This window comes from Hyla sarda, chromosome 7, assembly GCF_029499605.1.
Source record: "Hyla sarda isolate aHylSar1 chromosome 7, aHylSar1.hap1, whole genome shotgun sequence".
In the NCBI taxonomy this organism is placed as follows: Eukaryota; Metazoa; Chordata; class Amphibia; order Anura; family Hylidae; genus Hyla; species Hyla sarda.
The window spans coordinates 175,631,763-175,650,662 of record NC_079195.1 but is presented as its reverse complement, the minus strand read 5'-3'; the positions used below and the strand labels follow the sequence as shown (position 1 = coordinate 175,650,662).

At 44.3% G+C, this 18,900-nt stretch overlaps 1 protein-coding gene across 8 annotated transcripts in view; it reads right to left on the bottom strand.

Annotated features, from left to right (window-relative positions):
- The window catches only part of ZMIZ1 (zinc finger MIZ-type containing 1), a 348,947-nt gene that overhangs the window by 30,740 nt on the left and 299,307 nt on the right, over nucleotides 1-18,900 (bottom strand). The gene's annotated exons all lie outside the window — the stretch shown is intronic.

Sequence of the window (18,900 nt, the reverse complement as noted above, 5' to 3'; positions counted from 1 at the left end):
CTATAAAGTGCATGAATATTCCTGCCTAGTATTGTCAAAAAGTGATTTTCAAGTGCATCATGGGGTCATGCAGATCACAAATGGAGATAGAAAATGTTGCCCCAATTTCCATGGCGATGTAAGCAACAAAACACATCTGTAAGACATAACAGCTGGGCAGAGAAGCTGCCATTTATGGACCCCTGCCACCAGGACCAATGGCAGATGGCATATTAGAAAATCCACTATTTCTCCACACCATGAATTCGAGCAAGAATAGTATTCCATGGTCATCCATGTTATTCTAATGAAAAATAAATGAGGGAGGGAGGCAGAGGCTCGGCATGATACATGTGGGCCTGGCACATACAGACAAAAAACAGACGGCTAGCACGACCAGAGCAGACACCAGGGAGCGCATGCACACGCCTCTATAGTGTCACACTTGCTGCCTCTCCCCTGCAGGCTGAAAGACAGCAGCGTGGCGTACACAGTAACAATGACAATGATGTATTCTAACAGAAGGGGAGTGGTTATCATTGCTACAGCGGAGATACAGATGTCAACCCCCACAGCCTGCTATACAGCAATGCTTGGAAGCAATACATGTATACACTCACAAACAAAACCTCAATGAGATTTTCCTCTGAGAATGGGAAAACAAGTGTCACTATGGCACATAAGCCTCACTATTGATCTCAATAGGTATGGGGGTAAAATATACTCGGCAGCTACCTACATAATACATTTAGAGCTAAAACATGTCAATGTATTCACAAACAATACTGAAATTACTGTCTGCAATTTTATTGGGTTTTGAACACACAGCATTAAGAAAGATGACCACTAGATGGCGTCGTTGCATTAATTCACTCAGCTCAGATAGAAGAAGGGCCTGTACATAGTTTACTAAAGCTTCATCTATCAGACACTTAAGCAGATTTCCCACCTCCTTGCTACTCATTGCCTTTGCCTGCAGTTTATTTATGTATGGTATATTGCACTTCTTTTACATGACTGTCATATAAATGTACTTGTTAAGATAATCCCACTACCAGCAGTATTAAAACTACATGCAAAATGAACCTTACAGAGCTGCAAGAGCAAAAAAATTATGGTCCTGATGAAAAGTGATGGGAACGTGAAAGCATCTGATGGAAAGAGAATATATTGGTTGAAATTTATTATTATTGTCTTAAATTTAGATAGCATAGTACTAGACAAGACTGGCAGAATATGCGCACATAGCATGATAGATGTGATACAGTTTGCTTCATACATGTTAGACACTTTGTTAGGTTTTGTTTACTTTACCTTAATATTCAGTGTTAAAATAATTGTGCAAATTATTAATAAATCTGGCACATTTTAAAGACTCCTTTTATAGAAACTTTTCAAAGCTGTCTAGTGAGGTGAAACATGTGGGTAGAACGCATAGGGGGATTTATCAAGGCTTGTATGCCAGTTACTGTATCTGGTATGATCATAGTTAAATTCCCACCATGATTTTGTTGGTTAATGTGTGCTAATCTGCAGAATCCTGGTTTAAGGTCTGGTGAAGCTGATTCAAGTAATGAAGTATAGAGATATACACTGTCAGGACATCAAATATAAAGGTCAGTTCACAACACAACACTACGAGAACACAAATCCTCAAGAGCTTTGAGGGTTAGCTGTTCAGACCTGCCATCATATTGTAGCTCTCTTGTGGCTTTGCTGTGGTTTGGGCATGTGCACCACTTGAGCATCGGAAGTGGAAAGCACAAGACTGGTTTTATGCAATTGAAACATAAATCACAAAAGTGCTCAATCACAAACTCAATCATATGCAAACACAATTACAGTAGCGTTCTCCAAACATCTACGTATAATGTGAATATTTTACATTGCAATAATAAAACTTCAAAGTCTGATCAAATAGTGTGCACCATCCCACCATGGTAAGGTGACCAAAGTGGGCTGGACATTGGTAGAATGCACAACCAAGATGGTGGCAGCCACTCCACCCACTATAGTCTGCACATCTATTATACTGTATGGACTATTGGCTACACATTGTTTCTCCAGATTACTATGGGGGAGCTTTATCAAAATATGGTTGCTATGGGCAACTGTTCCACCCAAGTTTTGATCTTCCCCCTGTATCTACTCAGTCAGTCCTAAAATCGCTGCTTTTGGCTCATATGTCTAATATGATAGCGGAGGACAGCTAGACACATCTCTACACACTGCTCCAAAACAGAGAGAAAGGTGCAATTCTTTCCATTATAGTTTTTCTCTGGGTTGGTTCCACTCCTGGTTTTGGCACAAATTCTGACTAAAATACTGGCCCTCATTTAGAGTGGACTGTAGGTTTCCTTGTGGGTTTTAATTCCCTACAATTTATTTTCCATGGTATTTACTAAGGTTTCCCTACATTTTCCACTTTCCCTACACTTTGCTTTTTTACACCTGTTCTGATTTGTAGGGTTTACCTCAGCTCAAATCCACCACATTTTATGTGGAAACTTTAGTAAATATGTTGGGTTTTTGTGAAAATGTCGGAAACACGCCCCTTTTCGGAGACCAAGCCCCCTTTTCCCGATGGCCATGCCCCTTTTCCGGGTTTTCTTAGCAAAGTGGAGTTAGTCGGGGGTTTTTCCAATTCTGGTACAGACAGAATTTCTGGCGCAATGTGACAGAATCTGGCGCACAACCAGACAAAACATGTCGGGTTTGCAATAGTAAATGAGGGCCACTGTGTCTCAACTCAATCTAAGAATATTCAGACAGAGAAGTCATGTTGCATTTTTTGCCCCACCACAAAATGACATTCTGGGTGATAATGCAGCAAAAAAAAAAAAAAAAAAAACAGCATTACCATTATTTGTGAAAATACCATAAGAGCATTTAACCTTCTCAGGATTAACCCCTACATCTCCTTTCATCACCAAGAAGGATAATAACCATGGATACAAACTTTGTGGAGTCTGAACTATTTGCAAGTGTAGTTTACAATGTCTATTACACCTGGTGTCTAACTTTTCCTGCACTCTTTCATGATGTTATCTATATATTTATATCATGGCCCTTATTGAAGTATCTGCTGAAAACGCAACAGCTCCGGAATCAGTTTTGGGGCCTATTCACATCACGCCTCTTGTTTATGTTTAGTGTGTACGCTGGGAAAACTGACAATGTATACAGTAAGTGTAGTCCACAACCTTCCATTGCCAGATGGTGGCTTCCATCTGGTCAATTTATGTTAAAAATTGTATGAAATAGCACAGCAGACTACGTACACTAAGTCATCCAAGCCAAGGGGAAAAAAACGTATATATGTTATGAAGCTTTTCAGTGAATAATTTATGTTTAGCATGAGTGTGGGTGCTCTAGAAGACATACTAACCTGTCCCAATCCCCCCTATAGCTGCTGTTCTGACATCTCCCGGTCCCCGCTGCTCACCATTTTGTTTGTGTGGGAAATGCCTGCACAGCCGATCAGTGGCCACAGTAGTGACCTGCATTGGTCATTGATTGGCTGAGCATTTGCTGCACAAATGAAAAGTTAATAGAAGCATCGAGCAACAGGGACTGGAAAATGTCAGGACAGCAGCTATGGGGATTAGGGTAGGCAAGAATGCCTTCTTTTAGAATTGAATTTAGGAGCTGTCAAAATTCAGCGAAATTCCAGGCAGATTCTGTAGAAAGAATGAACATGTTTATTCTTTCGGTGGAGTCCGGATCCACATTGGAATTCAGCTACGGAACTTCTGTAGTGTGCAGTGAACAACAGTATCCCACTGAGATCAATGGGATTCTAGCGGAATATCCGTAGTGTGCATGGGCCCTTAATGTAGCACGTGGAGGACAGAAGCCACCGTATGGCACTTGTTTTCATTATGTATCCATTAAACAGATGACATAGGTCTATGGGTAATGGATACCTAACAGTGGCATTCATTACTGATAATGAATACATTATAAAAAGCTATTAAATCTTATGCCATTATAGCCTATGGGTGGGGGACACACTAGCCATAGCCTCTGTTTCACATACATCAGGAGCTAAACATAATGTGAAAAGGGCCATTGTCATATACTATAGCATTTTCCACAATGTTAAAGCATGACGTGTGTTGGGGTAAACATGGCGGCTGCTCTCTGTTGATGTGGTAATTAGTATGTCAGGAATGAGTTAAAGCTGCTTAGTAGAAGAGAGGAGGGGGGGGGGGGGGGGTCACACTTCCATGTCTACCCTCCCCCTCCAATGTGCTGACAGAAGCGGCTGCATACTCCATAGCTTCAAGCTGGGTGGATGTATGCGAGAGATGGGCAGACAGCAGACTCCTCTCTGTATACCATATGGCCGATTCACTTGCACTGTTGCTACATGAAACCAAACCTTCCCTGTCCATGGTGACTATAAATAGATGTAAAAGGCCTTTACTGGCCGCCAAAAAGTGCCCCTTTCCAAACCTGTTCTTTGAATGGGTGAAGTCATGGCTACGAGAGGCACAGGCTTTAACTATTTGCTGTCTGTGGTAACGCCACGCCAAGTAACGTTTCTGTCGAGCGATACAATACGTAATAACAGATGCCGCTAGTACAAACAACGCCAACACGCGCCCTTAATTATTCAATTATTAGGAACAAAATATAATCAGTTCCACCAGGAGAGACATCTGCTTTATCAACATCGGCAGGTTATGGGGTGGGATTATCTGTTTAGAACAATATGGCGATATTCAATATGGAGGTTCATGTATGTATACAGTACTAAAGGGTTCTTCCAGCTGTTGCAAAACTACAATTCCCAGCATGCCCGGACAGCCAAAGGCTGTCCGGGCATGCTGGGAGTTGTAGTTTTTGCAAAAGCTAGAGGCACCCTGGTTGGGAAACACTGGGCTACACCAATTCTACAAGTACCTAAAGCAAGCCAGTCATGTTGAAAAAAAATGTAGTCTAATCTGTTGGCAGCATGTTGTGGAAGAGGAGCTGCTGAGCAGATTGAGATATCATTTTATCGGAAAAGATTCAGTATAGGGATATGTTTACAGATTCCGTTCAAAAATTCTGCTGCAGCAGAGTCCCATTGATTTCAATACAATTCTTCTGCACTGGGCACACAGCAGACTTTTACGGAAATCCAGATTTCTGCTTCCGCAGAAACAATGGACAGGTTCATTGTTTCTGCAGATTCCGCTCGAAAACGTATTTCTGTCTATGAAGATGGCGCCTTTCCGAGCAGTGGAGGAACAAGCAAATGTGCTGAATGACCATCCTGGCGGACATTCCACACATTTTTTCACCGTGTGAACATAGTCCTACAAGTCATTTTTACATGTACACCTCTACTTATACTGGGCTTAGCAGTCCAGTGGGCGGTCCTAATCAGTGACTGATGACAGCATCTTACTGTATGATTGTGCATACAAAAGTTGGTGTCAATCATTCATTAGGACCACCCACTGGACTGTTAAAGGGGTACTCCACCCCTAGACATTTTATCCGCTATCCAAAGGATAGGGGATAAGATGTCAGATCGCCGCGGTCCCGGTGCTGGGGTCCCCGGGGATCGCCGCTGCCAAACTGCGCTATCATTACTGCACAGAGCGAGTTCGCTCTGCACGTAATGACGGGCAATACAGGGGCCGGAGCATCGTTACGTCACATCTCCGCCCCTCGTGACATCACGGCCCGCCCCCTCAATACATGTCTATGGGAGGGGGCGTGGCGGTCATCACGCCCCCTGCCATAGACTTGCATTAAGGGGACGTGCCATGATGTCACAAGGGGCGGAGCCATGACGTCACGCTGCTCCGTCCCCTATATCGCCCGTCATTACGCACAGAGCGAACTCGCTCTGTGCAGCAATGATAACGTAGTGCCACAGCGGAGATCCCGGGGGTACCCAGCAGCAGGACTGCGGCGATCTGACATCTTATCCCCTATCCTTTGGATAGGGGATAAGATGTCTGGGAGCGGAGTACCCCTTTAAGGCCAAAACTCAGAAGGAGCAGAGATGAAGGTAAAATAATCTGCTAACTATACTAGTAGTTTATCTAAAATATGTATATCGAGTTCCATTTAATGCAATGTTCCTGTTATTACCATCTTATCTTTGGTTTCATTCATGCCGGTTATATGTCGTATAATCCTGGCTAGCAACTACCTAACATGAATGGAAAGTATGCGTAATTTGACTATAGTACAAGTGCTTTGAAGCTGGTGAGACACTCAAAAAAGTACAATATAGAACAATATTAAAGAGCACTAGAAAAAAAAACAGAAACTAATTCAATGCTAAATAGAGAGATATGATCAGGTATAATGGTGGAGGTGGGGGGGATCATTTACCATCGTGCTGCTGTGCACTGGGATCCAGAAGGTTAATACCTGGACCCAGTTGACAGCTGGACCAATTAGGTCATGAAACAAAGGAAGACAGGAAATTGTCCCAGGTGACGTGCAGAGTGCCTCAGACGGCTCCTCTAGGCCTGGTTGGCAGGCGATGGAATTGATTGTTAGATGGGTAATACAGCAAGGGACAGAAATAGCATCCACCTACAGAGGAAAGGAGAGAGGGGGGCAATGCAGCAGTCACGTGAAGGGGGGGGGGGGGATCAGCAGGGATCTTCATTGCACACTTGTGTCCTTTGCAGCTATCAGACCAGCAAAGAAGCATACAATAAGCCAACACAAGTGAAGTCTGCAGACTTCTATAGACTTCAGATGGAGCAGCTGCCTTAAAATAAACATGTGTAGCGTTCATGCTGGGAATCCCTAGAAAAGCTGCTTTGCTGATGTAAGAACATGGACAAAATAAAATGTGCAAGCGTGATAGGAAGTTGCTTTTTCAGTACAGTCATTAATTTCTCTCCTTATCTAGATTTCCATCAGAAGAAGCCAATGAGACTGGAGACTTCTCAAGTATCTAGCAATGCTATTATTGAATGTTACTCAATATGGAAAATATAATAAAACAAGCGCTAAAGGGCCGCAAATCTGAATAAGATCAACAAGATGACTATAACCATCAGCCTCTTTATCACAGAAAGGAACAGAAGAAGCCCGTCTCTACATGTGTCACTTGTGTAAAAATAGATGCTCGCGTCCTCAGGGGGAACAGAATGACAGAGAGAAGAGGCAATGTTATATGAAAATGACTCACCCCCATCCTCCGGCTGACAGAGGTACATGTGCCGGTGAAAGAAGCCATTATCGGCATTACTTATTTAGATGGCGCCAACATTTTCTACAGCGCAATACATCCAAAGCAAACAAGCTACTGTTACTTATACTAAGGAGAAGAGGGTCTTAAATCTGATCAATACATGGTGGCCTAGGTTTGAGGGGGTCATGCAATGCCATTTGTCTGTTCCATTGGCTCACGCCATGTGACAGCTGAAGGACGTGGTAGTGGTGTCCCATTTACTGTTAGCATGCCAGAGAAAACCGAGCAAACCACCACCCATAGTTGTCCCTGAGATCTTCCTCACCTTGTTCTGGATCATTAGGATGAATTATTTATTTGATGCACAGCTGTTAACTTCTGGGGTTTCAAAGAGAGATCGTTACAGAGCGAAAAAGAGAAACACATGATGTGCTGCGGGATGAGTTGTGTCGTGCCAAGTGTCACAATGTAGAAATTGTGCAATTAATATAGGGGACCATTATCATGATGCACATCAGGGAAGATGGTGTTTTTGCAAAAAAAAATTTAAAAAAATTACAGTTGCCTACATTTTATAAGCTAACCTAGTGGTTTTTGGGTATATCAGGGTTTGGCAGAGTAGTGAGAGATGAATTGTGGTTTCCCGCCTTACAACCCAATCTGCAGAGTCTAGGAATCCAGGTCAAGTCCACCTCCATACTGTAAAAACTCTATTAAAAGGTTCTGCTGGATTCATATGGTTATAAGACTTGCAGTCTTTGGATGTTCCCCTATTTCTTTTAAAGGGGTACTTCCGTGGGAAACATTTTTTTTTATATATCAACTGATGCCAGAAAATTAAACAGATTTGTAAATTACTATTAGCTATTTAAAAAGCTTAATCCTTCCAGTAATTTCCAGCTGCTCCATGCTCCAGAGGAAGTTGTATTTCTTTCTGGAATTTTTTTTCTGTCTGACCACAGTGCTCTCTGCTGACACCTCTGTCCATATCAGGAACTGTGAGGTTTGCTATAGGGATTTGCTTCTACTCTGGACAGTTCCTGACATGGACAGAGGTGTCAGCAGAGAGCACTGTGGTCAGACAGAAAAGAATCCCAGAAAGAAATACATCATCCTTTGTAGTATACAGCAGCTAATAAGTACTGGAAGGGTTAAGGTTTTTAAAAAGAAGTAATTTACAAATCTGTTTTTAATTTTCTGGCGCCATTTTTCCACCGGAGTACCCCTTTAAGTTCTTGTACATTCATAAGGGTTCTATTACACCGGCCTCACTCCCATCAACCATGCCACCTACCACCTCAGTCACTAATATATCAAATCAGTCCTTCAGTACATCTAAGCCACAAAAGATCGCGCCCCACAATAGTTCAATATAACAGTCAGCATAGAGTTAAAAGTCAACTTCTATTGCAGAACCATTAAAACTTCAACAAGGCATAGACAGCATAAAGAAGGCAATTCACATACAGAGATGGAAAACGATTTCATGCCATGCAGCCCTTATTCATGGTCAATACATCCAGTGACTACAGCTCTCACTATACAGCAAAACCAATTGATTAGTGTTCTGGAATTATAGAGGTTGTCCAGGGAAGTCTATATATATATATATATATATATATATATATATATATATATATATATATATACACAGGGGCGGACATATCGCCTGTGCAGCCGGTTCAGCTGCACAGGGGCCCAGCGTGGGAGGGGGCCCGCCCTCACACGCTGGTCCGGTCCTACCATCGGACCCAGTGCACAGGGCCGCCATCAGGGGATAAACCCATACACTTGTATGGGGCCCGGAGCTTCAGGGAGGCCCGGACGTCCCTGTACTTTTTTTCCCCCGGCTAGTCAGTGAGTGACTGCGACTGTCACTCACTGACTCCTGGCTGGGTACCTGTCAGAACTATGTCAGAACTATGACCTCTTTCTAGGGCGCGGGCCCCTTAAGAAGTACGGCAGGGCCAGACAGGCCAGGGGCTGATGGGAGTCGACGTGCCCCGCGCAGGCACGCACGTCTACTCCAGTCACCTGACCTGTCCCGGCGCGATCTCCAGTCCAGCAGCCTCCCGACGGATCCCCCCCATGCAGTGACACTCTGACAGGAGCAGCAGCTGCACCGAACCCCGGCAGGGTGAGTGGACGGGGTGTGTGTGTGGGGGGGGGGGGGGGGGGGTTGGATGGGGGCTATGTTGTTTGCAGACTACAATGGTGATGAGAGGTGCAGGGGAACTGGTGCTTGGGGTGTTATAGGGGTGATGAGAGGGGGGGGGTTATGGGGGTAATGAGAGGTGCAGGGGGTGTTATGGGGGGATGAGAGGTGCAGGGGGGTGTTATGGGGGGATGAAAGGTGCATGGGGAGGTTATGGGGGTGATGAGAGGTGCAGGGGGTTATGGGGGTAATGAGAGGTGCAGGGGGGTGTTATGGGGGTAATGAGAGGTGCAGGGGGGTGTTATGGGGGGGATGAGAGGTGCAGGGGGTGTTATGGGGGGATGAAAGGTGCATGGGGAGGTTATGGGGGTGATGAGAGGTGCAGGGGGGTTATGGGGGTGATGAGAGATGCAGGGGGGGTTATGGGGGTGATGAGAGATGCAGGGGGTGTTATGGGAGTGATGAGAGATGCAGGGGGTGTTATGGGGGTGATGAGAGGGGGGGGTGTTATGGGGTGATGAGAGGTGCAGGGGGGGTTATGGGGGTGATAAGAGGTGCAGGAGGGTGTTATGGGGGTGAAGAGAGGTGCAGGGGGGTGTTATGGGGGTGGTGAGAGATGCAGGGGGCATTATAATAGTGAGGAGGAGAGGTGCGGGGGTTATAGTAGTGATGAGGAGAGGTGCGGGGGTTATAGTAGTGATGAGGAGAGGTGCGGGGGTTATAGTAGTGATGAGGAGAGGTATGTGGGGGGGTTATAGTAGTGATGAGGAGAGGTGCGGGGGGGGGGGTTATAGTAGTGATGAGGAGAGGTGCGGGGGGGTTATAGTAGTGATGAGGAGAGGTGCGGGGGGTTATAGTAGTGATGAGGAGAGGTGCGGGGGGGTTATAGTAGTGATGAGGAGAGGTGCAGGGGTTATAGTAGTGATGAGGAGAGGTGCAGGGGTTATAGTAGTGATGAGGAGAGGTGCGGGGGGGTTATAGTAGTGATGAGGAGAGGTGCAGGGGTTATAGTAGTGATGAGGAGAGGTGCGGGTGGGTTATAGTAGTGATGAGGAGAGGTGTGGGGAGTTATAGTAGTGATGAGGAGAGGTGCGGGGGGTTATAGTAGTGATGAGGAGAGGTGCAGGGGTTATAGTAGTGATGAGGAGAGGTGCGGGGGGGTTATAGTAGTGATGAGGAGAGGTGTGGGGGGTTATAGTAGTGATGAGGAGAGGTGCGGGGGTTTATAGTAGTGATGAGGAGAGGTGCAGGGGGGGGTTATAGCAGTGATGAGGAGTGGTGCAGGGGTTATAGTAGTGATGAGGAGAGGTGTGGGGGGGTTAGAGTAGTGATGAGAGGTGTGGGGGGGTTATAGTAGTGATGAGGAGAGGTGCGGGGGTGGTTATAGTAGTGTTGAGGAGAGGTTTGGCAGGGGTTATGGGGGTGATGAGGAATGATGAGGACACAGAGGATAAGAGGTATTATATTTAGTGGGTATAGTGTGTGGCAGGATTATATTTAGTGGGTACAGTGTATAGCAGTATTATATTCAGGGTACAGTGTGTGGCAGGATTATATTTAGTGGGTACAGTGTATAGCAGTATTATACTCAGGTTACAGTGTATAGCATTATTATATTCAGGGTACGGTGTGTGGCAGGATTATATTTAGTGGGCACAGTGTGTAGCAGTATTATATTCAGGGTACAGTGTATAGTATTATTATATTCAGTGTACAGTGTATAGCAGTATTATATTCAGGGTACAGTGTGTGGCAGTATTATATTTAGTGGGTACAATGTGTGGCAGTATTATATTCGGAGTACAGTGTGTGGCAGTATTATATTCAGGTTACAGTGTGTAGCAGGATTATATTTAGTGGATACAGTGTATAGCAGTATTATATTTAGTGGGTACAGTGTACAGCAGTATTGTATTCAGGTTACAGTGTCTGGCAATATTATATTTAGGGTACAGTGTGGGGCAGTATTTTATTTAGGGTATAGTGTGTGACAGTATTTTATTTAGGGTACTGTGTGGGACAGTATTATATTTAGTGGGTACAGTGAATAGCAGTATTATATTTAGTGGGTACAGTGTATGGCAGTATGCTATTCATGGTACAGTGTGTGGCAGTATTATATTCAGGGTACAGTGTGTGGCAGGATTATATTCAGGGTACAGTGTGTGGCAGTATTATATTTAGTGGGTACAGTGTATAGCAGTATTATATTCAGGGTACAGTGTGGGGCAGTATTTTATTTAGGTTACACTTTCTGGCAAGGTTATAATGATTACTGTCTTCATGCAGAGGATGAGGATCTGCTGACAGTGAGGAGCCAATGATGTCTGCATGTCAGACTTTGCAGAGAAGATGGAGCTGGGGGAAGACCTGGTCTCTGGACGAGATGAAGAAGAAAAGAAGACGTCACTCAGGTCACTGACATCATTGTGTGTTCTTATGACTGTCCCATCAGAGCTGTAGTCACTTGTAAGTTCTGCAGTGATGATGGGTAAAACTGTGTCCAATCTGTGTCTCTTCAGCTGTTACAAAACTACAACTCCCATTGCCTGATGCTCTCCAGACATGATGGGAGTTTTAGCTTTCCAACAGCTGGAGAACCACTTCAACCGAGGTGATCGGTGGGGGTCTCAGGCCTTGAGTTGTGTAAGGGGCCCCGAAATTTCTGATGGCAGCCCTGCCAGTGCACATATGACAGGGAAACCAGTCTTGCCCAGTCACTAAACTGCTACTTACATCTGCCCATGGGGACTTCCTGGCTGAGGTGCGTGCAGTGAGTGACGTCATCGCAAGCACCTGGACGCTGACGTCCAGCGCAGAGCGTGCGATGATGTCACTTATAGCGCGCACCTCTGCCAGGAAGTCCCGATGGGCAAATGTAAGTAGTGCAGGCCAGGTAAGAGTGTGTGGGTGAGTGAGAGTGTGTGTTTGTTTGTTGGGGTTAAGCTACGCTACCTTATGTGGGGAATATATGCTATGCTACCTAATGTGGGGAATCTATGCTACCTAATGTGGGGAATATATGCCATGCTACCTAATGTGGGGAATCTATGCTACCTAATGTGGGGAATATATGCTATGCTACCTAATGTGGGGAATCTTTGCTACACTACCTAATGTGGGGAATATATGCTACGCTACCTAATGTGGGGAATATGTGCTACGCTACCTAATGTGGGGAATCTATGCCATGCTACCTAATGTGGGGAATATATGCTATGCTACGCTACCTAATGTGGGGCTACGCTACCTAATGTAGGGAATCTATGCTACGCTACCTAATGTGGGGAATATATGCTGCGCTACCTAATGTGGGGAATATATGCTACGCTACCTAATGTGGGGAAATTATGCTACGTTACCTAATGTGGGGAAACTATGCAATGCTACCTAATGTGGGGAATATATGCTACATAATGTGGGGAAACTATGCTACCTAATGTGGGGAATCTATGCTACCTAATGTGGGGGAACTGCTGCCTATCTAATGCAGATTAATGTGAGTTGCAGTGCAATTTTATGGCATATTACTTTTTTTTGGGGGGTGGGGGGGGGGGGCCCAGGCACATTCTTTGCACAGGGGCCCTCTGTTGTCTGTGTCCGCCCCTGTATATATATATATATATATATATATATATATATATATATATACACACACATACAGTGGTCCCTCAAGTTACAATATTAATTGGTTCCAGGACGACCACTGTACGTTGAAACCATTATATGTTGAGACCATAACTCTATGGAAACCTGGTAATTGGTTCTAAAGGCACCAAAATGTCATCCAAAAATAGGAAAAAGTGAGGATTAAAGAAAAATAAGTAGATAATTAATATAGATATAGTAAGTCCTTACATATAAAAATAAGAAAGAGTTGCTGTAAATCACTGTCTATGTCAGTGTTTCCCAAGCAGGGAGCCTCCAGCTGTTGCAAAACTACAACTCCCAGCATGCCCGGACAGCTAAAGGCTGTCCGGGAATGCTGGGAGTTGTAGTTTTGCAACAGCTGGGAGCACCCTGCTTGGGAAGCACTGGTCTATGTAGAGGACAGGAGCTTCTTTGGGGTTCTGTACAGTACACACAATGTCCTAAAAAAAGTAACAAGGAGCCGCCCTCACCTGGTGTCCAAAGGAGCAGCTAACCCTGGCCCAAAGAGTAGTACAGAACATACAATACCTCCCTGTACTGTAGGGGGCGCTACCAGAGACCAGTCAGTGCATACGCTTCAGTAATACAGGGGTCTTTAGTGAATGCCCATTCTGATTGGTCAGTTCATTGACAGGTTTCACAGATCTGGACTGTCCGTAGCATTGTATGTTGAGTCTGGTTTCAACTTACAATGGTCCAGAAAAGACCATTGTATGTTGAAACTATTGTATGTTGAGGCCATTGTAAGTTGAGGGATCACTGTATATATATTTAGGAGATTTAAAAAAAATATTATTTTAATCTCTCTTTTTTTTTTTAAAGGTACACTATGGTGGAGATTTATGTTTTAGCATTTTTAATTTTTTTTAGTTTGATGTCTGTCATTTTGACGGTGCGCAATGGGCAACAGCGGGTCTAGATGGACCCCATTATAGTCAGTGCGGTCCGTCGGGTGCCACTGTTTTTCAGTGGGAGAAGCGGGAGAAAAAGGTAGCACAAGCAGTATTTTTTCTCTCACCATCCTCCCCGGTGGCAGTCACACTACCGTGTGACAACGGTAGTGTGAATGGGGCCTTAAATTACGAAAATTCCCAAATTTATTACAGATGAGCACCATTTCTTTGGCTCACATTACTGAAGTACATAAAAATATAAGTTGGACAGATAATAATAATGCTTTATTCATATAGTACTTTACAAAGTTCTTCGACATCGATCGTTGTTTGCACTGGGGCTCTGAATCTAAATTCCCAATTGGCCTATCAGTATGTTTTGGCATTCGGGAGGAAATCATAGCACCCAGAAGAAATCTATGCAAATGTGGGGTGAAACTACAAACTCCATGAAGAGGTTTCCTTTGGTCGGGTTTTAACCCAGAACCCCAGCCACAAGGCAACAGTACTTACCGATCATGCTGCCTTACTGAGACATCATGACTAGTGATGTGCACCAAAAATATTCTATCCTTCTGATAAAAGGGTTGAGGTAAATTGATACTCCCTACAAAAATATAGATAACACCAATCCTTACCAAACCACGTGCAGCCACCGGCAGTACAGTGGCGTGCTGTTACACCACTGGCGTCCTGGGTATAAATCTGTCTGTATGTTCTCCCTGTGTTTTCTGAGTTTCCTAGTCGGTATGTGCATGTGTGAGATTATGGACCCCACTGAAGAGAAAAACTATTTCTGACTGTGTTTTCTAATAGCCTTCATGTCACCTCTGAAAAGAACCACCGCATCTGTACAATTGTGTCACATGACATTTCTGTTTACTTTTAGGCTCGGTTCAGACTACGGAATCTCCGGGCAGAAAATTTCCGGCCGGAGATTCCGAGTGCGGCCGGCACTGACTGAATCAGTCGGCGCTAGGACCGCGCGGACACTGCAGTCTCCAATAGACTGCAATGTGTTCCGTGCGGATTTCCGCCTGAAGAAAGAGCAACCCCTTTCTTCAGGGGGAAATGTCCAAGCGATTTTCCGTTCACAAATTCCGGTTCACAAATTCCAAAGTGTGAATTTGTGAACGGAAAACCATTCACTACACTATACATTTTAGCAAGCGGAATTTCTGCCTGCAATTTCAAAGCGGAATTGCAGGCGGAAATCCCGTAGTCTGAACCTATCCAAAGGAGAGGGGATAAAATGATAAATTGCCACGGTCCTGCTGCTGGGGACCCCGGGGATCGCCGCTGCAGCACCCCACTATCATTACTGCACAGAGCGAGTTCGCTCTGTGCGTAATTACGGGTGATACAGGGGCCGGAGCAGCGTGACGTCATGGCTCCGCCCCCCATGACATCACGGCCCGTCCCCTTAATGCAAGTCTATGGCAGGGGGCGTGACGACCGCCACGCCCCCTCCCATAGACTTGTATTGACAGGGGCGGGCCGTGACGTCACGAGGGGGCGGGGCCGTGACGTCACGATGCTCCGGCCCCTGTATTGCCCGTCATTACGTGCAGAGCGATCACGCTCTGCGCAGTAATGATAGCGGGGTGCTGCAGCAGCGATCCCCGGGGTCCCCCGGCAATCTGACATCTTATCCCCTATCCTTTGGATAGGGGATAAGATGTCTAGGGGCGGAGTACCCCTTTAAAGATAGCTGATAAAAAAGGGAGAAGTGGAGAGCATTACACAATGTGGGTCCCTGAACGCCCACAACCTACATTTACAGTAAAATGTTATGATCTATATTCGATCAGTTGGAATAATGCCATTGTTATGATTATTATAATAAATACTTTTTTACAATGAGTGCAAATATTTACTTGTGCCTCTATTAAATACAGTGTAGGAGAGATATAGCAAGGTCTAGATCAGTGGTCTTCAACCTGCGGACCTCCAGATGTTGCAAAACTACAACTCCCAGCATGCCCGGACAGCCAACGGCTGTCCGGGCATGCTGGGAGTTGTAGTTTTGCAACATCTGGAGGTCCGCAGGTTGAAGACCACTGGTCTAGAGGATGGATGCTTCCTTTACAACACATATTATGGAGGCATCAGTCTGCTGTTGCAGCTAAATGTAACTGCCATAGGCAATAATTGAGCCATCTGAGACATTTCTTTACCTTCCATTCATATTTAAAAAAAAAAAAAAAAAGAAAAAAAGCATCTCTTTGCTGCAATTCGATGGGATTTTAATGTGGACCTTAGCCCAATGCTTTGCTCTGTCCCGACGTTGTAATTCAACATTGACGCAAATCATATTTAACCTTGTAATATCCTTCCAGCATGTTGTGCCAGAAAGCTGCCGTTTCCCAGCAGGGTCAGGACTGCTGCAAATATCCTTTTTCCTTGTACATCTGGACGACCTTGTACGTACCTGCTCATTTACAGAAAAGCAGCATATGGTAGCACAACAAGTCACAGAGCAGACCCTAGCTAATGGGAGGCCACAGTCAGGTGCATTAGCCCATATGTCTCAACAGACCTCATGTAACCTGAGACCTGCTCTCACCCAGCCAAAGCAAGGGAAGTGGTTGCATAGACGCTTTGCTCTTTCCAGAGCGGTTCTTAAAAGCACTCAGAGATATACTTTTACAGCAAGCCCCATGGACATAGGCAACAATGGACCAGAGCTGCCCCATTGGCATGAAAAGGAAAGGCTCTAGGCGTGCGGTCACATTTACAGAGCTCATTCCACAGGGACATTTTCTTTCAAAAGTTGTTAATTTTTTTTCCCATTGTGTTTATTGACCTACAGATGGATCCTGTGGCTTATTTTGCCGCAGATTTTATAATAGACTAGCTGAGTACCCGGCGTTGCCCGGTTTTTCCTTCCTAATCCTTGTTGGGGAGGAAAATAAACAAAGGAGGAAGCTTTTGACTTCATATCCCGTCCTCATATATTGTTGTCATATCCCAACCCCATATCCCGTCATCATATCCCAACCTTATATCCCGTCCTCATATATTGTTATCATATCCCGTCCTCCTATCCCGTCCTCCTATCTCGACCTTCTATCTCGACCTCCTATCCCGGTCCTCCTATCCCGGTCCTCCTATCCCGACCTGTAATATGTGTACCGGTTATTGAAATATCTCCAACCGTACGGAAGTTATGTGGGAACATACATTTCCCATTGATTTGCATGGGACTTTAAACAAAAACCAAGACCCTCACAAATGGGGTAGATAAGGGTTAAATGAACTATCCTATATTTTAAGTGGACATATCAGTAACATGTGACCAAGTATTATCAAAATATCTCCAGCCGTTTGGAAGTTATGCAGTAACATATATTTCCCATTGACTTGTATGGGACTTTAAACATAAACCCCGCCCCTGGCAAATGGGGGTGAGTAAGGGTTAAATCACCTATCCTATGTTTGTTGTTGACATATAAGTAACATGTGGCCAAGTTTCATGTTAATATCTTTAGCCGTTTGGACGTGATGCTGGAACACACACACATACATACATACATACACACACACACATACATACATACATACACACACACACATACATACATACACACACGTTGAGTTTTATATACTGTATATAGATTTGCTTTTATTTTTTCATTGGGTTAAAGTCATTGTCCTTTTTCCCCGTCTTATGAGGAGAATCTCTGTGTGGAAATTGGTGGCATACATTTGTATCAATAAGCAGTAAAAGGAGAATTCAAGCCAAAATTTACTTATCCCCTATCCACAGAATGGGGGATAAGTAGTTCGACCATTGGGACCCCATGATGTCTGGAATGGGATGCCGACTATCTCAGTGAGGCATGCCAAGCTACGTCACTTAAAGGGGTACTCCAGTAGAAAACTTTTTTTTTTCTTTTTTTATCAACTGGTGCCAGAAAGTTAAACAGATTTGTTAATTACTTCTATTAAAAAAATCTTGATCCTTACATTACTTATTAGCTGCTGAATACTACAGAGGAAATTATTTTATTTTTGGAACACAGTGCTCTCTGCTGACATCACGAGGACAGTGCTCTCTGCTGACATCACTAGGACAGTGCTCTCTGCTGACATCTCTGTCCATATTAGGAACTATCCAGCGGAGCATATGCTTCCTATTGGGATTTTCTCCTACTCTGGACAGTTCTTAAAATGTACAGAGATATCAGCAGAGAGCACTGTGCTTGTGATGTCAGCAGAGAGCTCTGTGTTCTAAAAAGAAAATCATTTCCTCTGTAGTATTCAGCAGCTAATAAGTACTGGAAGGATTAAGATTTTTTAATAGAAGTAATTTACAAATCTGTTCAACTTTCTGGCACCAGTTGATAAAAAAAAAATCAGGAGTACCCCTTTAAGTCCTGGCCTGACTGTAAATCTGATCACCTAAACTGACAGATATTTAAAAGATGGTCCATCATCAGGGACTTGCTGCAGTAATACAGATACAAGAATGCGGCTGTATTACACCCATAATAAACTGGTGTACGGCTTATTTCACACTGCATTGCGTCCATTTGAGGGTCCATTTGAGGTATATCGGGTACGCTTTTTTTTTATGGAATGTGGTTTACTGGAATAGCTGTCTGGGATATTTTATAAAACAATTAAATGGAAACTCTGATGGAAACTGTTGGAATAAAGGCCAAAATGACACTCTACTAGTCTCTGTTGGGTGATGGGGCTCTACAGATACATTAACAGTGTCCAGCAAATGTGAAATCTATATACAGTGATCCCTCAACTTACAATGGCCTCAACATACAATAGTTTCAACATACAATGTTTTTTTCTGGACCATTGTAACTTGAAACCGGACTCCACATACAATGTACAGACAGTCCAGATCTGTGAAACATGTCACAACTGGAGGAACTGACCAATCAGAATGGGCATTATACTGGTAAATCACCTGTGTTATTGAAGCGCATGCACTGACTGGCTATCTGGTAGCGCCCCCTATGGTACAGGGAGGAACTACAAGTTCTGTACTACTCCTTACCTGTGCCAGGGTTAGCTGCTCCTTTGGACACCAAGTATGGGTGGCT